Source organism: Aedes aegypti, chromosome 1 (genome assembly GCF_002204515.2).
Source record: "Aedes aegypti strain LVP_AGWG chromosome 1, AaegL5.0 Primary Assembly, whole genome shotgun sequence".
NCBI classification, from domain to species: Eukaryota; Metazoa; Arthropoda; class Insecta; order Diptera; family Culicidae; genus Aedes; species Aedes aegypti.
The window spans coordinates 62203178-62229164 of record NC_035107.1 but is presented as its reverse complement, the minus strand read 5'-3'; the positions used below and the strand labels follow the sequence as shown (position 1 = coordinate 62229164).

Sequence of the window (25987 nt, the reverse complement as noted above, 5' to 3'; positions counted from 1 at the left end):
CCGTTTGACCGTTTTCAATCTTTTTGGACGAAATGAAGGCTAGAGATTTTGACTTTTCAGGAAAAATATAAAATTTCACAAAAAGTGTGTTTTTTTACATTAAAAAAAACTCAAAAGTTTCTGTTTTTTTTGTGTTTTGAAGGCCTCGGGACCAAAGGGGCTATTGCTGTTCTAATTTTTTCTTGAAAATTCATTTTTTTTTTGAAAATAAAAAATCAGTCATTTTTTATCGGCACACACTGTAGGTCTCAGCGCATTAGCGCAACAGCTTAACCGATTTCCAATCTTTTTTATGGAATAAAAGCTTAAAATTACAACTTTTCAGACAAAATTGAAAAATCTGATAAAAATATGTTTAAACGTGAAAAAATATAAAAATTTCTTTTTTTTTTAGAAAATTTCATATATTTTAATGAAAAAAAAATAACTTTTCAAAGTTTTCTATTTTTTTCTATTTTTCCTGAAAAGTTGAAATCTTAAGCTTTCATTCCATAAAAAAAGATTGGAAATCCGTTGAGCTGTTCAAAAGTTATGATTTTTTTTAAACATTAAAAATTTAATGCGCTGAGATCTACACTGCCGTTATACGCATAATTGTCCCATGTTACATTTTGTGCATTTTGACTTTTTGTCATCAAATAGTTTATTTTTACGTATAGTTTTAGAAAACACTTTCCAAAAATTAACTTTGTTCGGAAACTCAATGAAAAGCAAGCCTAGTCAATTTGTCCCATTGTTGAATTTCTACGCATAACTGTCCCACTACTGTATTTCTACACATAACTGTCACACTATACAATTCGCTGCGCTGATCTCGGACAAAATATTCAGTAGGCAGTTTTGAATTAGCTGGTGTTTGGGAAAATCGTTTTGAATATCTTCTTACGTTGGATGTACACCCCATATGGAACAGAACCTGTTTTATGTGTTTGTATTATCGGGATGCATTCATCATTCATGCGAGCCTGATGGCAAATTTGATTGAAATTTTCAATATCAAAATATTATTTGCCATCCGTTTTTCAATAAATTTCAGTTGAATTTTCAGGGTTGATCACAAAATTCCTCTAGTTTTTGGAACCACGGTCATCGATTAAAAATTTACCGTTATTTTGGATTCATCACGGGGAGTACTGAAATAATCCCACTTGAAGAATCAGTAATCACTTTAATTTCGAGTCCATGGCTTGCGACAAATCAACTTCATGATTTAGTAAACCAAGCCTAAATAAAAATAGTTTGACCGTTTTTGGATGCCTTGGCCACTTGCTGGGTTGTTCCGAATACCGGTTCACTGGCGGCCATTATATTGGCGAATCTGAAACCTGGCTTGACATATCAATGTTCATGAATTTGCGAATCAAGTCTAAAGGTGGTTTAAATGTATTTGAATGACTTGTCCACATGTCGGATTGTTCCAAACTCCCGGTTCCCTGAGGGAAATGGCCTCTAAACTGTCGGTTCTGAAACCTAGCTGACAACATCAAACTTCATAAATTCCCAAATCAAGGTTAAAGAGGTTCTTGGATGACCTGATAACATGCCAGGTTGTTTTGGATACCCTGTTTCCCGAAGGAAGTGGCCTTTATATTGGCGGTTCTAAGACCTATCTTGCGACATATCAAACTTCATGAGGTTTGGATGACCTTGCCACATACTGGGTTATTCCGGATAATTAGTTCTTCAATGCAAGTGGCAAATATGTTTATGGTTCTAAAACTTAATTTGCGATGTGTCAAATATAATGATTTTGCAAATCAAGTCCAAAGAAATATCAAATCGTTTGAAGATTTGTGTCGTGAATTTTGAGTTAAATATTTACTCCGCAGAATAACCTTGAATTCGCAGACGAGTTTCTGTCAAGCCTGCAGCTGGAAGATTCGATATAGGAATTTATCACATCTTGTAAACTCTCTAACTTATTCATCCACTCTTTCTTTCACTAACTCATACATTTTCTCACTATCACACATACAGAAAGCTTTGCTTTCCATCCCAAACTATAAAATCGTATTTCTTCACTTCCCCACACGTGGCTCCGTTTGGCACATGTCACTTGAGCCTTCATTAGATGCCTTAACATAGTCTTGAGGATATACGTCCTCTACATTCGGTACAATCTATACGTAAGAACGGTCATCTACAGCAGTATGCTTAGCATATAATTTGTCATTACTATCAGTGGGACTGTTATGCGTAGAAATTCACCAAAAACCCTGTATTTCTAGGCATAAGAGTCCCACTTTGAATTTCGTAGCTAAATTCACTTTATTCCCATAATACAAACTCTTGAATCTAATGGACACGCTATTCTTTATACTTTTGTAATGATTTTAATTTAATTTACCACACACCTGGTCAATACGAGGCCTAAATGTGTTAAAATCTTTAAACGCGTTTTTCTCGTTTACATATTTTGGAACATGGGACAATTATGCGTATAACGGCAGTACAGTGTGTGCCGATGAAAAATGACCGATTTTTTATTAAAAAAAAAATATACATATCTCAAAAACTAAAAAACATGCATCGCTGAAAATTTGACAGTAAACGTAAAATTTTCTGTACTTTCAAGAAAAAATGAGAACAGCAATAGCCCCTTTGGTCCCGAGGCCTTCAAAACACGAAAAAACGGAAACTGTTGAGTTTTTCCATGTAAAAAAACACAATTTTTGTGAAATTTTATATTTTTCCTGAAAAGTCAAAATCTCTAGCCTTCATTTCGTCCAAAAAGATTGAAAATCGGTCGAACGGTTCAAAAGTAATAATTATTTTAAAAATAAAAATTTTGCAAAATCGCGATTTTTTCTGGTCACCCTATTTTGGAAATGGTCACCCTAATCAAAAAATCCAAAAATACGTGTATCCTTATTTCGGATAAGGAACAAAATAGCAAATTTTCACGGAATTCGGTGACCCATCAGATCGGTTTTTCGTGGAATGGCTGTATGAACTCTCACATTTAGCTCATTTTTGGTTTATTTTGCAACAATAAAATTTACAAACGTCTTTAGCTTGTTCTCAAATATCTGGAAGAATGAATCAGTGCCGTAACAACTGTACATGAAATCCAGAACATGTTTTTTTAGATTTCGTAGATCGGCCTAATACCACTGGTCGAAACATTTTTTATTGAAGATTGTGGCAGCATTACCTAAAAATCATAAAATGACATACAATCGGCAAACATATGCAGCTGGAATAACTTCCAGAATTTAAAAAATACTTCAAATTTAATTTTAAAGAGAATTTCAGAAAGGTATTTTGAGGTACTCTTTTGTATGGACTAGAAGAAGGTAAAAGTTTCAATTTTCTTCTGTATTAATGAGCTTATTTTTTCAGAAGCATATTTTTCTTCAATTATTAAAATATATCACAGAAATTAAATGGAGTGACTCTCATCCATGTCATTGTTGTACCTGAGATTTGAACATCACTCAATTCTGCATGAGATAAATTTAATGAACTGAATGATTGTTTTTGAGTATTTCCAGGCTCTTGCACTAGAATTCTATAGACAAGTTGAAGTGGTTCACCAAGAATGAACTTATCGTAACTTATGGTAAAAAGTAGATTTTGTTTGGAAATTGACAAGTACTTGAATGACAAGTTCACACTCCTAGCCTATGCTTGTTACTAGTTGGAGGTTTTCAAATATCAGAATTCTGTAACTTTGGCCCACCCTACTGTACCGAACGCAGGAAGAAGGCCAACCCAGTACTCGCTCGGAGTCCACTGCACTGCACTGCAAATGCTATCATCTATCGCACAAAACATCATAAAGCCGCACGGCTGGCAAGATTGTTAGCAGCGCACGTCCCGTTGCCATCGTTTGTTCTGCAAGTCACCACCAGCCGGAATCGAGTACCTAACAGCCATAAAATCCAAAACAAGTGTGAAGTGCATGGTCAGGACGGTTCCTGAGAGCGCTAGCTCGCTCGCTCGCCTCCTCTGAAGCGAGAGAGGGTGAAATTCAGCAACTCACTGCTCGAATCTCGGTCTGCTTGAATTCGCGCGGTGAACTGCAGCGAGAGAGAGCGTTGATGGGGTTGAAGTCTTGGGTCCGTCCGATCTTCCCGCACCACATCGGAGTTAGTCGCTTGCTATGTTCACTCGCGGTCGGTTCGACTGTTGCTCCCCTAATACGCTTAAGACCCCATCGACGGAGTTCGCGTTTATCTGTGGATTGTGGAGACGGCGCGCGGCGGTTATCATCACTGCAGACTTACAGTGTTCGCTAAAACCGCTCAAGCAGCTTCCATGCATTGCATGACTTCGCGCGACACTGATTAGAGAAAGATTGCCTCTAGAGTGGGTGAAACAGTGCACAGTGTGCTCGTGCGGTGCAGACAAATACGGAGCTGCATTACAGAATTGTTAGAAATTTGCTGGCGAAACAGCGAAGTGCAACAAGGAAGAAAGTAAATGGTGTGGATGGAAGCGCAGTGAAAATCGGGCACGAGTGAATTTCGCTCAGTTCAGTTTCCGAATGTGCAAGTTTTGTTTCTGGTGAAGCTGAAGCTGGGCAGCGACTGGAAAACCGAAATCGAAAAAGAAAAAGAATACCAATTCTGGTGCATGATCCCTCTACAGAAGTGGTTTTTTTAGTGTGTGATGAAAGTACGCGACGAAGATCTGGATTCCTGTCTCATGTGGTAGTTCTGGTGAAGAAATGTTAGTCGATATTACAGAAAGCAAGCCGAATTGATAACGAAAACGATACGGGCCGGTTTCGGACCGGGCGAGTGAGAGAGATAAAATCGTTTGTTAGGGGGTTTCTTTTGTGATAAGGCGATTGTTCGGTTTGAGCCCGGAAGAAGAGTGCAGTGTGCCAAAGTGGTACCAGGAGTGACGAAACGATCTCTATTATCGGGTGCACGATGTTTTTTGGTGTAGGATTCGTTGGACAGCTGTTGAGCAATCGCAGCACAATGTTGTGTGCATACAAAATGGTTACTTTCCAGGCTGCAACTAGGCCACACGCGGGGATCAGTAAATTTGAATATGGATGCACAGCGCAGTTTGAGGTGCCTAGTTTGAAAGGGTGGCCCAAAATGATCAAACTACAAACATCTTAAGTAACACTTGCAAATTTGTGTTCGTTTCGACCCCCAGAAGTTGTTGTGAAAGTTTGAGCGGAATCCGTCAAGTATAAGGACTAAAACAGCTGTATGGAGAAAATCGATCAAATATATGGGAAAGACTGTGTCAACTAAATATTTGGCCATAGGATGCACTATAGTCGTTAAAATCTTAAAGATTCTATCAATAGGAAGAGAATACAACAAACTGGAGCTGTTTTCGTTAATAAACAAAAAATCTGGTGATGGCTAAAAGTTAAAAAAGCGTTTAATCGTCGCATACTCTGGTGTGAAATTCACACTTAATTGTTAAAAATATTAGGTTGTTTGACATCAGAGGATGAAGAGAGCGTGTTTTGCATGGCCACAATAAATTATTTTGCTATGTCAATGGCTTTGACAGCATTTGCGTCTTATGGGTTTGGTGTCTTCTTTTTGTTGTAGAAATTTAATAGAAAATTAAAACAGATGTCTAAGAGTTTTGTTGCTTTCGTCAAAGACAACTTAGATCAATACTAGTTGAAGCTCAATGATTTTTAGCAAAACAGAGCCGCTTTCCACACTTATATGAAGGTTTAAACACGGCTCTACCGAATGAGCTATTTATTAGCAAGTATGTTTAAGTCTTCAGCGCTTCAGGCATTTAATCCATTCTATCTTTTGACATGGGCGGATATTCGATACAAGGCCTGTGAAGAATCTCACCCCATAGTTGACGTTTTAGAAGCTTTCATCATAAATATATTGAACTCGATGACTGTCTGATAAAGTTTCAAAGTATGTTCCCAGTTCCTCTCTAGTAAGGAGAAAGTAACAGATGAAAATTTCCCATTTACAAAGCAAAAACAGAGTCCAAACATATTAAACAATACAAATCATGAATAACGTTTTTGTTTAGTTTTCGTTTTCCATATGAAAAATAATTTAAAGAATGATATAATGATTTTCACATTTTATTTATGGGGCATACTGAAGTAACTACACAGCAAAACAAAAAAAAGTATTCCGGCAGACTATTTTTTTCGCTATGTATCAAGAATCGGATGTGTATGAGTTCTATAATCCAATCACATCAATTTCACAACAATATTCCACTCAAAATGTAATCAAATTCAATCGAAAAAAAAAACAAGAAAACCATTTCGAGAAGTAACATCGAGCTTGTAGCAAATTGAACTCACTTCTCTCAGGATGATGAGATGATCGAGTGGTTTTGGACGTAACTCTCACTCGCTAGACGAGGGTTCAAATCCCGATCAAACTTTTGCATATATTTTGGCAGATGCAGATCAGTGCTTTAACCAATTAAGCTACAGAATACCTTATGGTTCTGCAAAATAGAAAGCCAAACCGAATCCGAGTACTCATCATTTTATGTCTCTTTCTTATTCCTCATGGAAACACAGAAAAAATCGTGAAAATTCCCCATAATTCACTTTCTAAATTCCTACGATTTTCAGTATCTATTTGTCGTAGAAAATCATGAACATTTCAAGACGAAGTTTGAAGTTTAATTCCAGAAGTTTGTGTCACGAGATTTCCATTATTAATCCCACCGTGTTATACATTTTAGTTTCAATCCAATAAAAAAATTTGAAATCAAGTAAAGTTTTTGCTTCGGATATCCAAAATTATCTCCGAAAACGTAGTTGAACTACTTTATTGTTTTTGAGCACTTCCACAGTTATTAACTAAGCGTTTTTTTTAAAGTGGATTTCAGTAATTTATTCTCGATTGCTCGAGGAAAAATTTCAGGAATTCTTCTAGTGATTTTTCAAGAGATTTCTTCTGGAATACTTTCAGGAGATTCAGAAATTTCTTTAGAGAATCCTTCACCGATTATCACATGAACTCGTCCAGAAACTCTTTCAGTGAATGTCCACAGAATTCCTCCAGAATTTGCAATTTGCTCCAGTAAATCCTTGAAAGTTACTACATCAAGTAATTTCTACAGGGATTACACTGAAAATTTTCCCAGGGAATATTCTAGAATTACCTCCTGTGATTTTCCATTTTTTTTCTCCAGTTGTTACTCTAGGAGATCTTTCAACGATTGTCAATGTTTCTCCAGGAGAATCAACAAAGGTTTTTGAAATAAATTCGTAAGAGGATTATTTCAGGAAACCCTACAAGTATTTCTTCCACATTTTCTAAGTTGATTTTTCCAGATATTTTCATATGGATTCCTTCAATAATTCATCTACAAGTGTTCTCAGGAGGTGCTACGAAAATTCCATCAAGGAGTTCCGCCATAAATTTCTTCATATAGGAATTGCTTCTGCAGTTCTTTCATACACTTCTCAATATTCTTCTAAAGTATATTGAACAATTTGTTATAAGAATAGAATGAACTTATTTTTTGATACAGGAATTATTCCAGCTATTTCTCTGTTCATAGGTGCCTATTTGTGACATAGTTGTTGGGGGAGGGGTTCGAGTCTCTTCAAAACAGAGGCGTCGCGTCCACATGTGCAACATGTGCACTGCACAGGTGGCAACTCCTTCATCATAACCACCTACAATATGTACTACTTTTGAAGTACAATTCATTAGTTCTCTTAATAACATTAAATTTAGTCCATTTCGTTGTCTCTATTATTGATAGCTTGCAACGCAATTTTCATCTAGCAAAATATATGTCGATAAATTTTTGCTTGCATTTAATTGCAAAAGCTATTTGGTGCGACGCGCGATCTTTGACCAAATTATCTCTTTGCGGCCAGCGCGATGCATGCTACGCAACACTTTGTTCCACGCTACACTCCGCTGCTGTGACGATGAAGACCAACGCGTGCACTCTCATCGGAAAACGCGTTGTCTTGTATCGTACACGCAATTCTGTATATGTGGTAGAAAGCTTTTTGAACTATAAATGCGAGTGTGTAAGTAGCCAAAGCGCGAACTCTGCCTGGTGCACAGTTTTGCTACATTATCAATTGGATCAGTGCGAGCGTGCGGATGGGAGAATTAAGAGCGAAATCAATCTACGGGAGATATTTTGCTTGCTCTCTTTTGACTTGGCGCCTTCAGCATCACCACGCTTGTGGTGTGAAGGCATAGGAAGGTGGATTTTTCAGGCGGCTGACGGTAGGAAGTTTCTTCAAGTTTGGCACTGGCGCTGCTGTTTTTGTACAATACTGGTTAAAAATCTCGCTTTTAACATACAGCGTGGGGGTACTTGCAATAGTCAGTTAGATGAAAACCAGAAAATAAATTCAAGAGCGGTCGTTTTCTCCGTCATCGTCAGCATCTTGACGCTTGTGGTGTGTTTTAATGCTCAACGCTCCGTAATCGTAATCATCGTCATTATCGAAACTTCAAAAGCAGTTTTTCTGTTCAAAACTAAAAATTATTCGATTAAAATGAGTTCACGAAAAAACTGCTTTTGAAAATTCCGAAATCAATTACGGAAAAAAAATTACCAGCATACACAAACAACCTTTTTTACACCCCCCTTTTCTTCCCTACCTTTAAAACTGTTAAACCATTCATTGTATATTGCAATACTGTTTATTATCTCAAATGTATGTATAAAAACTGAAAAACAAGAGCATCAAAAAACATACTTCGGATAATCGAGTCTAAAATTCCGGATAATCTATCCCGGAGTCCGACCTGTATTGCAATATTAGCTAGAATCCAGTACTTTATAAATTGTCACTGATAACCCGCATAGTTAGAATTATTTTCATATTCAATTTTACAATTTACTTATAATGATGACTAATAATTAAAATTGAGAAAGTGTTGGTTGAGCTGATAAATCAAACTAAGCAACCCGATTAGCTCATTAAATTTTAAAAAAAATTGAATCAACTGAAAGATCAGAAGAAAATTATATTTGAAAACGAAGGCTAGTAGCCACTGGTTAAACATTTTCATTTACTTTAAAAAATGGTTTGAACGTAATAATGAGAAAAATAAAATGACACAAAATTTGAAGTGCTTCTTTTTCTTCTTAGCAATACAACCTTACTGGGACAGAGCTTACTTCTCAGCTTAGTGTTCTTATGAGCACTTCCACAGTTATTAACTGAGAGCTTTCTTTGAAGTGCACAGGTTGATAATTAGATCACGCGACGCCTCTGCTTCAAAATAGACAAAAAGCAATGTTTTGCGAGCAAATGTACTTCCTGTTCACATGAATATGTCATATTTGAATGAAATACATCAATTTTGTTTGCAATTGTGCGTTTTTGGAAGGTCCCTCCAACTACGTCACAAGTTGGCGTCTAGGCCTCTGATCATTCATGTACGAATTTCCTCTGGGACCCCAATATTTTTCAAGGAATTCATTCAGAAACTCATGCAGAATACTTTTCAGGGATTCGATTGATTAGTTTCTCCAATGATTATATCAGCAATTCATCTGCGATCCTCCTCGATCCAGAAACTTTTCCAGGAGTGCAAATCTTCCATCAGATACTGGTTTTGGATTTCTTTAGAATTACCTCCTGATTTTTCCATGAATTTCTCTAACGATTACTTAAACAATTTTCCACATTCCCAGAAGAACAACTTTGAGGACTTCCTTATGAAGTTTTTCAGAGTTTTTCTGTAAGAATACCAAAAAGTATTCTGAATGAAATACGTGGTTGAAATCTAAAAAAGTAATAAGCAACAATTTTGGGAGAATAGAAGATTTTTGCAATTCCATCATTTGGAATAGGCGTCGCAAGATTGAAATTTCATTAGGATGCTTACTGACTTTAAAAATGGCTTGCTCAATTTTCACCACCTAATAAAATTTCAATCTTGTCGCTCCCTTGCGACGCCTATCCACCTATTCTTTTCCATCATTTGCAAAAATCTTCCTTTACCTTTGAGTCGCATGACCGCTATTAGCCATAACAAAAATAATAACTTGTTCATAAGGTAACATGATGTTGTTTTGAATCTATTCTGGAATGGTTTATTAGTCATCAGCATTGAATAGACAGTTTCCTCATATTGGAATCACTATATCTATTTTTCATGATTTCAACTTAATTTTTTTACTAAACATAATCCTAGAAGTTACTTCAGTGATTGCACCAAGAATTTCACCAAGAATTCCTCCAAAGATGTGTATCCAGTGATTCTTCCATAAGATTCCCCGGAATGAATGCAGTGATTCCTCCTAAGATTTCTTCAGGAAATCTCCCAAAACGTATTTGAGACATGAATATGGAAGTTCTCAAAGCATTTATCCAGAAGTTTTCTCCAGGAAATTGTCAAGGATATTTTTGGGAATTATATCAGATATACCGAGAGTTATTTCTAAAAAAAAAAAAACAGTAGAAATCTCTTATGAAACTCATCGAGAAATTAAGAAATCCTGATCTCAAAACGAATTTCTTCAAAAACTGAGTAAAAATCTTTGAAGTAGTTATCCTTAAAACATCTGCCATAGTATTGGTGGAAACATTAGTGAAAAAATCCGTAGAACAATTCCTGGGATAGTCTTTGGGATTTTTTCCGAGTAAACTCTGTGGAAATCACTGGAGATAGTTGCATTGGATTCTCTAGAGAAAATTCTGGAGAAATTTCTCTCAGCATTCCTCATAAAAGCTCTGGAGGAATTTCCGTGAACTTGGTCAAACAGTAATGTATCAATTTAAAACATAGTGGCCAGTTCCGTTCATTTAACTTATATGTACACACTACACTGAGAATGCATCATTTAAGATTTTTGTTCTACCGTTTTAATGAATAACGTAAAAAATGAACTCTTTCAAATTCATCTTATTATGGATCATCATTAATGCAAGTAATGGGTCAAAAATTCATATTTCCATGTTGATTATTGGACAACTCTCGTTATTTGTCTTGAAATATTTTTTCCAGTATGGGAATACATTCATGGGTAAAGGATTTTGAAACTTTGAAAAAATGCTCGAAATTCGTTTATTTTTCATTGATCTATAAAAATCTGAAAATTGATCGATTCTCACCTCATCGAGGGGGTGACGTTGGGTCAAAGAAACTGAAATCGCATTAGGAACAGAGCAGAAAAATCGTCCTTTTTTCAATTTTGATACTCCTCTCCAATAACGGGGGTTGGTGGTCTAATGGCGACCGCTTCTACTTCATAAGCAGAAGGTCATGGGTTCAATCCCAGGCTCGTCCCTTTCCTCGTACTTTGTAGTTGTATCTTTCACTTGCTTCTATCTACCACTCTTATCTATCACAGTTCATAGCATTTGCTAGAACCCGAGACGGACAGAAATAAATCGTTTCCCTACGCTTCCATTCGTTCATCATTATAGCATGCCTTCCTTCACGCCTGATACATAGGCAGTCTGCTAACCAAACCAGCAAGCCTCTCTGCCATAAAAATACCCCACCCTTTCACCCTTCCCGCATGAACTGGCGTTGACGCAGTGGTATATACGGTCAACCGTGGGAGCCAGTTGAATGCATCATCATTCTGCATTCTGACGTGGCAGGCACCATTGTTGCCTAAACATAGAAGATCACCAGCTCAAGCTCAAGCTGCTCAAGCTCAAGCTGCTCAAGCTCCTCTCCAATAACAATGATTGTGATGGACATTAATATAAAAGTTTAAAAAAGCATTAGCTCGTATAAAAGTTTGATTTTGTTTGACATCCCAGAATGAGCAATTTGAAAAGGCGTTATTTTCAAGCAACTTATTCCAGAGATATAATTTTTGGATGGTAGCTAGAATAAATACGCTTCAATGGCGAACATCAATATTTCAGCTATTTTACTAAGATATTTCAAATTATCATTCTCACACCTCTGACCCATTGTCACCCCCATCGACGGTATATCAAGTAGTACACAGATATTGAAAAAAAAAATGTTTTGAAAAATTGGATTAATGATTTTTCATTATAAACCCTGCAGAATGTTTCGACAAATGCCTTTGAGGAATTCTGGAGTTATTTCTGGAACATCTCTTGGAGCTCTGGAAAAACTCTTGAATGGATCTCTGAAAAAGTTTTTGTAGTAATTCCTCTGGGAAAATGAATGTAGGCATTTAAGAAAATCCCGTATTTCTGACATGCCTACATGAATTCCTGTACCAAGCTACATTCTAAGACAAACTCTATTTTTTCGCTCAAAAAAACTGTTTAGTATTTCTTGTTTAATTTCTAATGATTTCTTCGATAAGGATTCACAAACGGATTCAAGTAGACAGTTCTTGAAAAACACATGTATCCTGGATTAATTTCGGGAACATTTCATAGAATGATCCGCTATGAATATTTACAGAACGTTCCACCCCAGGGGAAAAGCGAATTTCTGTTTGCCTAAGTATAACTTTAAGTTTCTCAACGAAAAAAAATCAGATTTGTTGCTGCAGTCTGTTATCTATTGATAGGAGAATCAAAACAAAATAAATCTATCGATTACAACGCAATCTATAGCCAACAATTTAGTTGGAACAGTTTTTCCAATTATATTTGGCTGATTTTCTCCATACAAACTTCTAGCTCGTTTAGCACCCCTTTATAATTGACGGATTTCGTTCAAACTTTCACAGTAGCTTCAGTATATCCAACAAAATTAGGACTGCAACTTGAGATTTTCAAAGTCTGACTATTTCCATATAAAAAATGGACCACCTTATATTAGTCAAGCTGCATAGATTTAAAATTTCGAACGAAATAAAACTAATGAAATGCAGCATAAATCAAGCGTGCTATGGCAAAATGCAACACTCTGCCGTTGCAGCTGTGCACTTCTGCAACCATCCAATGCGAAACGAGAGTGGGCCGGTTACTGCAGCAGCTTCTCCAAAGGTGTGGTGGCTGGAGGAGGACGAAGCCTTCGACGACGACAACGACGGTCCAACGGAACACGTTTTCTTCTCGGAGGAACCAGCATCCAATCCGTGTTCGACCGTAGGAGCAACCGGTGGATACACAAGACTCGTTACATCGGTATTGGTGTTTGCTGCTAAAGTTGTTGTTGTTACTGTTGCCGGAATGCAAAGGCGTCGATTGCATCTGTAAAAGAAGCATTGATACAGGGAGAGAAGTTTGTTGGAAGTCTGCATTTATCATCGTTTAGAGCGGTTCAAAAAAAAACGACGAAAATTTAAATCCTCATATCTATTTTACAATCATGATATAATTAGAGGTCCGCCATATGAACATTTTTCAAAAAATTTCCATAGTAAATGATTGCTTTATAAACCTACTTCGTCTTTGGGTCACCTTCAAATCACCACAGAAAATTCGGAAAGCTTTAAAGAACACTGGGTTGGAGGAAGATATGGAAGTTTGGATTTTCAAACATTATTGTTATTAGAATCGCCCTAACCATCCATCCATCCGTTCGTCGTCGCTGTTGTAGCAAACTGTTGCTCCTACATTTATTGGTGCATTACGGCCACGCACGGCATAATAATGGTCGAGTGCAGCTGGGCGCGAGATTCGCCATGAAGAGCTAGGCGAGATGCTTTACTGGAAGGCTTTTCTTTAAATAGTTAGGGCTTTGGCTGTGTGCGCGTGGGATGCGGGTAGGCTTTAATTTGTCCTCTTGATAGAGGGTACTCGATTGAAAAAGGCTGGTGATGACGGTTGTTGGAAGTTTGAGATATGATGCTTGAAATAGTGACAATTTAAAACTTCAGAACGCCTATCTTACATAAGATGTGCTTTCGTCATTGACTTATAGCATATGATATGAATCAGATTCTTAGTTTGATTTACAGAAACCAGATTTTTTTGCCTTTATTAACGAGATTTTTGGCCCTGGGCTAGTTGTTCATCTCGGGACCAACGGCTTTACTTCCCTTCCGAAGGAAGTCGTCCCTATAACTTTTACGTTATAATATCTCAGGGATGGGATTCGATCCCAGGTCCTCGGCGTGAGAGGCGTGTGTTTTAACCACTACTCCAAGTCCGTCCCACCCGAAAATTTAGCACAGCAAAACACAAACGAATTTGTTTCAGAACCATTTTCAAACTCTATATAGTCTTATTTTGTGCTGAATTCTTAGTGCTTACTACTAATGTCTTATTGTTGAATTCTAGAGCAAATTGTTTAATACGTAGGATCTAAGCCTATGATTGAGGAAAAAAATCAAAATCGATAGTCACTAACGCCAGTATATTGTAAATCATGAAAATCTAGAAATTTTCTAACCGAAGATTAGAACGAGCATAGAATGAGCTCACCAAATCGTTACCTTGCATGCGGTCACTTAGTTGTCACTTTCCTTTTATGGCTAGGTGCTGCCTTTTTAATCGTCGTTCAAGGATAATGTTGAAAGACGTATATTTTATTCAGGCATTGCAGAATTCTTTCTCTATTGATTTCGAAACACGATCAAATCAAGCGAAGAAAAACATCGCAACTTGTAAGAGGTTTGATAGATAGCAGCTGAGAAAGAGAAACCCAAAGAGAGAACAATGATAATACCCATTTTTCTCCGCAGATCTTTCCGAACAGCTAAGCGTTTACTACTGCTGCTTTTAAGGCTAAATTGGACAATTCAGCTATAAATGTGAGAAAAAAAATCTTTTTTCTGTGGGATTCGAACCTACGATCGCATTTCTGCAAAATTGACGCTTCAACCACCTTAACCACAGAACAAAATTTATCCCAGTAATTAAGCAAATCGATTCAACGAGCATTTATATTTATGCTTTCTATTCTACTGTTTTTGTGACCTTATTATACAGCGAAACACAATTTAGCAGACTGCATTAATGCAACATCTGCGTCCGTTGCCAAATATGGGCCACAACGAACAATTTCCATTTGTTAGCAAATCGAAAACAGAAACAAGATCAGCTGTCCGGTCGGTCCCAATCAAACGGGACACGATCGATTCTCTCGGGTGAATCTCTTTGAGCCAAAATGTGCAGCGGAAAATCGTTGAGGGAAACAAAAAAAAACATACAACTATGTAGGTATGTTTGAGGCTTTCCCATTAAACGAGCGTACGTCAAAATTGACCCAATTACGATTATTATTGGCAAACGTGAGCGAATGAAGCGCACCCGACGCGACGGCGACCGGGCGCTCGATCTCTCATACGTCCATTATTGATTGAATGCGTCGATCCATCGATTCGATCGATCGATTGTTTCGATCGGTCGATCACACTCCACCCGGACCGGCCGAGGGTAATTACCGAAAACGAGAGTTCTGTTCGGCATGGTGCTCCATTTTTCGTCTTCGTTGAGACGAAAACGAAGACGGCTTGCTTGGATGGATGCATTTTAAAAATCGACACCCGCGCAGTTTCAATTACAGGGCTGGTAGCAGGTCTCGTTTTTAGAGACGTGGTCTCTATTCCAATGAAAGTCAGTCTCCAAAAGGATATTTTCAAACGAAGGCCCCTGAAGCCTTTTTTTGACCAGAATGGTACCTAAAGGCACTTTTTTAGAATTTTTGCTAGCAGTGAATCTTGATGTTAAATTCTAGATGGCTACAGGAAAAAAAACTTAAAAACGCTTACGTGACTAATCCTTGAGCTTTGTAGGAATTTCTTCTCAGGTTACCCCAAAAACTTTCCTATTGACTATCCCAGGATTTTCTTTCTTTCTTTCTTATTCTTTCAATGATTCGTTACTATGGAAGATCTTCCAAACATTCCTTGGAACATTTATTTTAGAGTTTTTGAAGATATTTGTTTAGGAATATATCAGAGAAACCTTACGAGGATTTTGTCCGGAAATCCTAGGATATCGACCTGGGAATCTTCGGGAAATTTCTCTAGCATTTCGTCCAGTTCTTTCTAACATTTCTCAAGTAAAATCTCCAAGCATTTAAAACAAAATCATGTAAGGTTTCATATCAGTAAGCCTACAGCAATTATTATAATGTGTAATCCCGCTCATCGTTTCTACACAAATGTCTTCAAAAATTTCGTCTGACAACAATTATCTTACAAGGGAAGGTCACGGGGTTTTTGACCAGACTATTTTTGTTAGATTCTACATGTCGGAATATGAAAAACCCCAAAGCCTTTCGGGTGATGGACCAGTGGTGTAGCCAGGAGGGGCTCAGAAAGGGTCGATTTTGTACGAATATAATATTATTGAGTCAATTGAAAATTTGTCAAAAAGATTTTTCTCAGTATTTATTACGATAATAATGAACAGCATTGACATTAATTTTTGTTTGTAATGTATTTTATGCCATTGGCGTAACTAACATCGAATATGGACACCAAAACAAATTTGGTTTTATTAGAATAGTATACAAACAAGAAACCCATCCCGATTGCGCCTATGGCATGGAAAAAAATACATTTTAAAGATACATTAATGCCAATTCTGATCTATACCATCACAATAAATACTAAAAGAATATTTTTGTCAAATTTCCAATTAACTTAATAATATAATATACGTACAAAATTGCCTCTTTTAAAGCTCCTCCAGGCTACACCACTGGCCCATCACCCGAAAGACTTTGGGATTTTTCATATTTCGACATGTAGAATCTAACAAAAATAGTCCGGTTGAAAACCCCGTGTAACACCATCGTGACCTTCCCTTGTTAGCATTTTTTCTGAAAAAACTTTTCAAGACTTCGTAAGAAATCCAAGAGATCCTTGCAAGAATTCATCAATAATTTCTAAAAAAGTTTTATTTTCGGAGATTATTTTAAAATGTCTTTTATAACTAAATACCTCCCGGATTTGTAAGGAATTTCCTCATTAATTAAAAAAAAACATGTTTTGGAAGATTCATTTTTTTAGGATCTCCTTAGTAAATTTCTAGAGGTGTTCCAAAAGGAATGCTAGGAGGAATCCTTCTAGCAATTTTCGAATCCTTGAAGAATTTCTGAAGGTAGCACTGAAGAAATTCTTTAAGATATCCTCAACAGAAAACATTTAATCTTGAAGGAAATCCTAGGAAAATCTATAAAAGAATCACTGTATGAATATCTGTAGAACTCGGGACTTTTTTTGAGAGATTTGTGAAGGAATTTTTGATGCTATTCATGATAGAAATTCTGGCATAATTTCTTGGATTGAGCCATTCTCGCTGAAACCAGGCCGCCATCGGCACTCATCCTTAGAATTCCAATTTTATGACACTGATCGATAAAACTTAAGGGTGGTCCTTTCGGTTTTCTCAAATTGGTGTACCCCTCGTACGCCAGCTAGCTAAACAATTTGCGAAAAAGTCCATTTTTTTATAAATCTTGGCTATTTTTCACGTTATATGTCTCATATTTCGCTTGGAACACATAGCAAACTAAATGGCATCGTATAGAGAAAAGATATAGCTTTCATTTAAAGTTAAAAAAATGGCTGCCATCTTGAATTTTGTTAGAAAAATCGTTTTTGCACCATACGCGCACTGCTCGTTTTGAATTCTGAGATACCCAACAGAAAGCTGAGGAAAAATTGCGTAAGATAGGCTACAAAAACTAGGTGAGCAATTGTATTTACCCTATGAAATGAACGATTTTCTAAATAATGTTCTACGATTTTGACGTATATGACGAGTGCAATCAATGCAAACATCATTTTTTGTACAACGAAGAAACAAGTTTTTAATCATTGGTGTATTATTCGAGTCAGATGAAAAATATGAGTATTATGTTGAGTGAAAAAAATCTGGCGGCCATATTGGATTGTGACGCCATCTTGATTAGCAGTAGTAGAATGAATTTTTCACCTTGATAGCACTCAACATGTCGAATTTTAATGGGGTAGAGGTATAATCAAGCTTATCCTTAGGGTGATTCAAAATATCGGTTTTGCTCCACATCGCTCATTTAATTTTAGGTATAAATCTGATCAGTGGTGGAAATGTTCGCATCACGAAGCACCTCACGAGAATACACCAACGCAAAACCCACATGAACAGACTTGGTGTGAGTAAGTTCCCACCCGTCTGCTCGGAAAATCATACCCAGTGCTGTAAACATTCGACACTTTTCGCGACGTTCGTTTCGTTGCCATGGTCAGCGGTCACAGCACGAGCTTTAGAACGAACGTCGACACACGCAAAAAAGTTTCAATTGAATGCCGTCTGACACGATGACATTTGCATAAATCATAAGTTTTGCATAGAATTCAGACATCGGATTATAAACAACAAGAATAGTTTGATCTTGCCTGTTATGTCGAATACGCAGGGTGTCCATCCATCCGGGAAATCCGGGAAAAGCGGGAAAAACCCGGGAATTACAAATCACCGGGAAAAATACGGGAAATACCCGGGAAACTGTAGAACATACCGGGAAAAGCTTTAGAAACATTTGACAAGGTATATCCGACTAAGTTGCTAGAGAGATAGTTAACGATTTTTAACATTTTTTTTGCCAAAAAATCGTTGGTTTTAAGGTGAGATCCCTGGCAGATTTTTTTCACAGTAATTATCGATTCCTTGTTAAATGTTTTGCGAATTTCAGGCTGAAGATATTAAGCACATTCAAACTAGTCCTTACAAAACATCATTGAGAACCTTGAAAGTGTTTAAATACTTAGGAATTCTTGACAAGGATCTTGGTGAGATGCTTTATTAATTTTTATTAAGATTCATGGCATATTTTTGATGACATCTTTACGGGAATCCTGAATCACTGAAAAGAATTAGTGTATTGCTAATGAGGTTTTTAGTAGTTTCTATAGAAGAGTGTGTGCTGATTCTTCTTGACATTTTGAGCAAATTCCTAGTGGTTGGTAAAAAGCTAATCTAAAAGATGTTTGGAAAATTTCTTGAGAGATCTAAGTGTTTTCTCAATGAAATTCTGAACACATGCATTGATAATTGATTTTTGGCGGTCTCCTGTGTTTAGATCAAGCTGATATGATTTATTCGTGATCCATGGAAAACTGCTTGTGTAAGGTCATTGACAAGGTTTCGAATGGATTTGCTGAACATTAATATGAAGAAGGTCGTATTGAACCCTCGTATTCAGCTCCATGCCAATGCTGAATATCAAGCTGAACAAAATATTGTTCATCTATTTTATTCACTTCATGAAGTTGCAATTCAGCTTCCACAAATGGCATTTATTGAAAGCTCTTTAAAACTGTAGTCAACTTTTATCCAAATTTGGTACCACTCTTGTATAAGTGATTCATATTAAAGCGAAGTATGCACTTCAACAGAAAAGTAATCGCCTATCTCGATGCGTGGAAAATTTCTTGCAAGAAATGCTGAAGAAAAGAATTTTTCTTTGATCGCCGTATGCAGTTGAAAAGAAATGTCAATTCATAATTGCACTTTGAAGTGGGGGCTATATACTCAGTATTTTTTATCTATTTTTTAATTCAATAAATCTTCTACTCTAGGTGAACATTCAATCGTTGCAACTCTAATAGTTGATATGTCATTGAATAATTGATACTTGCACACAGGTTCAAAATGGAGTGATTCATGTTTATAACATCACTTAACTTTGCGTAACCTCTGGGGACATCGTGTCCAATAATCATCGATGAACGGTGGAGTTAAATAATATTTCACAATACATTTAAACCTCCATTAGTCGATGTTCCATGACTCGATATCGACTCATGGAAATATACTAGAAATAAAATTTCATGGTTACTGTGATGGTCCCTCGAAAAAGCTTTCCAAAGGATTTCTGTTCCATGACTCGATATTTCTATGAGTCGATGGTTCCTTCAATATCGATTCATGGAGGATTCACTGTATAAGTAATCATTTAAAAATTTGTAATGAAAATCGCAATGAATTACGATGAAAAAAAACTTAAATACATTTCATAACAAATGTTTGACAGCTAAGAGTTTTCGCAGAATGCTAGGATCACTACACTCTCAATGCAAACTTGATACAAAAAGGTTACAGCTGTTATTCAGACAAGACGATAAGTTATGCTTTTACCACAGACAATCAGACGTAACATTTAGAACAAATCTCGATCAAAATCATAGTCAAGAGGACATGTACGCCCAATGCTAAAATCAGCGTGTTTGGCCGACGGGCCAACAGATGGCGGTAGTGTGTAAACGTCAAACACGAACACAAACGAAGCAAGCGCTACGGGTGGCGGATTGGCCACCTAACATATTTTTGAATCGACCGTTAAAAAGGCGGTCGATGGACAATGATGAGAGTGTGACGTCTGTTTGTCTGTGCTTTTACTTTCCATGCTAAGTGGAGCAGATGGTGAGGAGAGTGGCGATGAAGCACTGAATCACAGCTCATTTTTCAATTATAAATAAGCACATTATAATTCTAGCATACATCTTCCAAATATGCACTAAATACAAATAGTTAGAAAAATTTAAAACCATCGGAGTTAGAAATATGTAAATTTGTTGGTCATATTTTGATTTATTGCTGAATTAAAGTTGAACAAGCGATTGTCAAGCTTTGCATGGCTGCCTTCTGTTCTAAAAATGGAATCGTTGTCATCCAAAAGTGTTCTAGATAAGCACATATCAAGCCTTGATTCAGCTTTCAAAACAGCTTCAAACAAGCTAGAGCTGGATAAAATCGCCAAAAATAGATGCTTAGGAGCTGAATAATCGAGTGTTGTGGCTTTGCACAGCATTTGTTCAAACAAAGGCTGATTTGAATTAGTTTTATAAGCATTTGAACAGCTTAAAATTTTTACCTAAGGATTCGTTAAAAGTCTTTCCTTGGATCCAACGTGAGTTGTTCCTGATCAAGAATCCTGACCAGGAATTAGCTATGGATCATGTTCAACACATAATTTTGAAGCCATTTTAGTAGAGTATGGGTTGGCAATTATAAACATTGTTGATTTGTAGAATAATGATCTAAATTAAGATACACTTCCTAAATTCCTTAATGTCTCCGAATTTCCTAGGAATTCCAGTGGGTTCGACCTTTTTGTATGACAAAACGAAATTGGCAAATGATTTAATAAGTTTTGTATTACTTGACATTCGACATCCAAAAGCAAGCACCTTTATTATTGATCAAACCCCTTCAAGAGTTAGTGATTAAATTCAAATAATCCTCTAAGGTACCGTGGGGCAAGTGGGTAATGGATTTCGCATAGTTGGGATTCTCCAAATTCTAGAGACCTTAAATTAAAACAAATGAAGTTGTGTTTATTTTTTAGCTTGACTCCCACCAAATATAAGCAGTATACTGAAAATGATTTTTATGTAAAATTGAAGAAAAAAGTACAGACAAAGTTTTTGAAAAATGTCTCCTTACTTTTCACTTGTCCCACAGGCGGGGCAAGTGAAAAGTTTATCGTTTTGAACAATAAACCCAAAAACTAACAGTTACATTCACGATTTCTACTACCATTTGTTAAGGCGTCCCGTGAACAATAACATAAGTAACATTTAAACAAAAAAAACTTTTTTCTTGTTACTTGAATTTTCTTCTGTTCAGTTATGTTTGTTGAAATGATTCGACAACATTATAACTGCAACATTTCCAATGTTAGTTCTTACATCATGGGATAGCAATTGCATTTCTGCTCTGTAGAACTTCCCCCGCTCGTTATTTGTTTTTAAGAAAATCGGATATGACGTCGGATAACTCTTCAAGAGAAATCAAACGGAATACCCCATTTTTATGTTTTGAACTAGCTTTACATAGACATTCCACGAGTTCCATGATTTGGCCATGATAATAGCATTTAACGCTTTGAGTATAGTGTTTATTGAATTATCAGCACGTTCTGTTGTTCTATGATAATTGCGAACCTTGTATACTTATAGCTACCTAAAGAGAACACACAAATTCAATCTCTAAAAAGAAACATTTCACTTGCCCCACGTGATTAGAAAATTGACGGTGTTTCAATTCAATTATTTTTAGGTCTATGTCGAATTAATTCTAAAACTTTTTATATTGCAGTTTAAAACTGTCAGAGGGGACAACTTAGAAGTGGTACAGAAAATTATTTTCCACTATTTTTTTCCACTGAAAATATTAAAACAAGATTGCACGCCGCCAACTTGTTACGGAGTGATAGTTGACAGGTTGACGCTCTATTATGCAATAATGGCTGAAAAATCTCAGAAATCTCTTCCTATCATAATGTTCTCAATGACCTCAAAGGTTTACGCATCAGTTCAAAACGTTAATTCACATATTCAGTAAAATATATCAATTATTTTCACTTACCCCATTTACCCACTTGCCACGCGGTACCTTATTCTGTTTGATTCAACTGTAATGGCGTTGCTTATATTTTCCTTTATTTACCAATTTATAGCATAAAAATGAAATTCTAGCATATCCACCAATATCCAATTCTAGCATATCCACCAATATCTACCAATTTATAGCATAAAAATGGTATTCTGATGTTATCAAGTTTTGATGGGCAAAAAACAAACTTATGCATTTGAATAATTTGAAGCATATTGTAAACACGAATATTTTGAAAGACAAATAAATACAAATATCAATTTTTGAAATGAAAATGTGTACAAACAAACTGAAGTCACACCATGCTGCCACCCAGTTTCAAACTTTTAGGCATCCGGGAAAAATCCGGGAATTAGAAAATTGATTTTGAATGGACACCCTGAATACGATACACATACAGTGAAAGCAGAACGGAAACGAACAAAACCGTAATTTTTCCAAGCAAAGCTATCGTGGTCAGTGGCATTCAATTGACATTTTTCTTTTCGACATTCGTTTGATCGCTCGTGTTGAGAATGTTCAAGGGAAGCGCTGCTGAATATCAGCGAAAACGTGTCGACTACCGTGATTGCTTACAACACTTAGCATACCAAAAGGAATAGCCAAAAGTTCGCGATCCTTTACTCGCGAGTAACCGAAGAAGGCAACAGATAAATCAATGGTATATCCATCAAATCAACAGTAAACTACCAGTTTGTAGTCACAAATCCTAAAAAACCAGAACTCTCGGAGGGGAAACATTTTTTTTTTTTCCCTAAAGTGCTATTGACTCTGAACAGCTCCGAACTCGTTCACGAACTACTTTAGCTTCGTTTACTCGCGAGCACGACTGATGCGAGAAAATCAGCAATCTAATGCTCGCGAGTGTTTTGTTGTGTTATTGTTCCGGTTCAGCAGACATGTTCCAACGGTTCAAGGCTGGTAGCGAGTCACTTTTTAGTGACTTGGTCACTTTTTTGAGGCCAGTCACTTTAAAGTCTCTTTTTTGAAGCCAATTCAACTAAAGTCACTTTTTTCGTCAAAAAGTCACTTTTTTCTACTATTTTGAGCTAAATTTTCGGGAGAAAATTATGAATCGGCTTTTTTAATTTAGGCTAAGTTTTAAGTTAGCAGGGTGTCTACCACCTGGTAAAACCTGGAACACCTGGAATTATCAGGGAATTTTATTCAACCTGGAATTATCAACGGATTATTTCGAACTAGTAGTTATTATGGAAAAATATGCCCTTTTTGTAACACGAAATTTCTTCAATCAAAAGATTTTCGGCTGCGCCGCTATTACAACGCTACTTGAGATATTCAGTCAATTAATTATTAGTTATTTTTATTATTCCGAATAAGACTTGTTTAAATCAGGAAGTAGGACTTAGTATTGCTAAAATGGAAAAGGCAAGTACGATTCCCAGTTCCATATGAAATAAATAATTTTGTAGGAAAAGATTAAAGCTTACAACAGGTACGAAAAATAGTCTATTTTCAGGAAAGCAGATCTTGTTTAAGGCTTGGATAATATTTCAATGCATATCTCTAAACAGTGTTTGTTTTTAGTTAAGGTCTCCAAAGACATTATAATCAATATGATATCTAAAGCCACTTTTTTACCTTAACCTTGTCTTTCCCATAGTAGCACCAGAGCTCCATTAATTTTTGACGAACTTGAGGCAAACCGAACGAGAGGAATACTATGCATTAGTTATAAGATTATGATTCTATACTTTCCAAAGTCAACTAACTTTTCGAATTGTAAAACTATTAATAAGCAATCAATTTACTATTGCAAAACAACCAAAACATTTCAAACTGGTTTTGAAAAAACAGACTCTTTGAAACATTGTTTATTGAATTACTTTTTATAAAAACGTGTTATTTTATTCCATGCATTTTTATAAGGATTCTCAAAAATTCATCCACAATTACTCTCCGAAATTGCTCAAGCAAGTTAAGCAAGTTTAAGGTATTATTGGATAAAATCTTTTCCATGAATTCCTCGATGAATTGCATCTGGGATTCATCATTGGATTCCTCTAGAAATTTCTCCAGCATGTTTTATTATCATAGCAATTTATCAAGAAATATATTCTCCAAGAATCCAAGAGATCTTTCATAGATCCTCGTAGGTATTCATCATTATTACTCACACAAGTTTCATTAGAAATAACACTAGGATTTTTTTTAGAAATTCCTCGCGGATTTTTCAAAAGTTTTCACAAAGAAATGTGATTTTTTTTTCTAGACATTTCCCTGAAGACAACCCGACCAGTGGATTGCAAAAGGGTTGTAACAGATTTTGTTACTTAGTTAGCGCATTTTCTCTAACAAAATATGTTATAATGTTGACGGGTTAGTAGTTAAAATAACAAAAAAATATAACACAATTCTTTCCACACTAAACAAAATTGATACAAATTCTGTTATAATTTAAGCAAAAATATTACACATTATGTTTTAAATCAAACAAAAATATAATTAATTTTGTTATATTCCATTACTGAATTATAACAAAATTTGTTATTTTCTTTCCTATCATTTTTTTATAACAAATCGTGGAATAATCCAGTTTTAAAATGAAGCAAATTTGAAACAGCTTTTGTTATTATAACTGATTTTATTTTAATTGTGTTATCATTTCCTCCATCAACTCAAAGTGATTCTAACAAAAATTAAACAAAATTTGTTATTTGTAACAAATCTTGATATAATTTGGATACAATTTTGTGTAAAAAAGAAAACAGATTGAATTCATGAAGGTATCTAAACGATTCTTAGAAGAATTACATAAAAAGTTCGTGAAAATCTCAAAACAGGCTCATGAAGACTGCCGTTCTACGCATATTTGTCTCGCGATCTATAAGGTTTACATAGAACATGGGACAAGTAGGCGTAGAAGGGCAGAAGAGGTCTTCGGAGTAATAAGAAATTTGCGACAAAACGAGCAGATACTTATCGTAATTTCACGAGGAAGTCTTAGAATGTGAATTCGACCACACGTACCTCCCATTAAACTTACTGATGGAAAATTTCATTGTCACTCAGGCTTATATCAACCATTTGTTCTTCCTTAGTCGGCGTTTAAAGGACGCGGTTTTAAGCAGTATCACAATCAAATTTGATATATTGATTAATGCATAAAAATATTGACTGCATACTAGAATTGAAGTGAAATTGATTACAACTTGATTTTCAAGTCACTTTTAGTCACTTTTTCGAGAATCGAAAGTCACTTTTTAGTCACTTATTTCTCAAATCTGGTCACTAAAATAACTTTTTTTGGGACCAAATTTTGCTATCACCCCTGTGTTCACCGCTTTTCATAACTGATTCTGAGTGTCTCTTTAAAATTTAATCTCAATTGAATGAAAACAGAGACTGCCCAAGCCATTGAAAGATGGGAATCACTATGGGAAATCCATGTTCAATCGCTTCTAGTGTTTCCCTGTATCTTGAAAATTTATTTTATTTAGATACTGTTAGATACATTTGTCAGCTACAACTTTGTCGAAAACCGTTTTCAAATCGGACTTCTCAGTAATTAGGGAGGCGGAACCTATTCCTGGCACGTTGGATTTACTTCGGCAGGGGGGTTTTAATAGCTAAGCAGCTCAAATTTGGCCACAAATTGCGTCGTATTGAAGAGCTTGTTAAAACAAGGTTTCAGACAACTCGGCCGATAAAAACCTTCATACCAAAGTGAATAATGGAAGAATGGAATGGCCTAAGTAGTTCTTTTTTTTTGTTTCCTTGCTTCCTGTATGGTATATTTTTGATTTATGTATGCTCTCTTATTGGTCTCTATTTCCGGGAATAAAGTCTTTAAAGTTTCTATTGTTAAGACACTCAGTCGCTACCAGCCCTGCAATTACCTAGCTG

General features: G+C 36.1%; 1 protein-coding gene across 6 annotated transcripts in view; it reads left to right on the top strand.

Moving 5' to 3' along the window:
* The window catches only part of LOC5570105 (serine/threonine-protein kinase Doa), a 369353-nt gene that overhangs the window by 107496 nt on the left and 235870 nt on the right, over positions 1–25987 (top strand). The window contains exon 1 of one of the 6 annotated variants that reach the window (XM_021837659.1): positions 4098–4655. The exons of 4 other annotated variants lie outside the window; for them this stretch is intronic. The gene's annotated coding sequence lies outside the window, so the exon portion shown is untranslated. Of the gene's footprint in view, positions 1–4097; positions 4675–25987 lie in introns of those variants that run through there. One more of the 6 variants, XM_021837644.1, reaches the window with a different exon arrangement.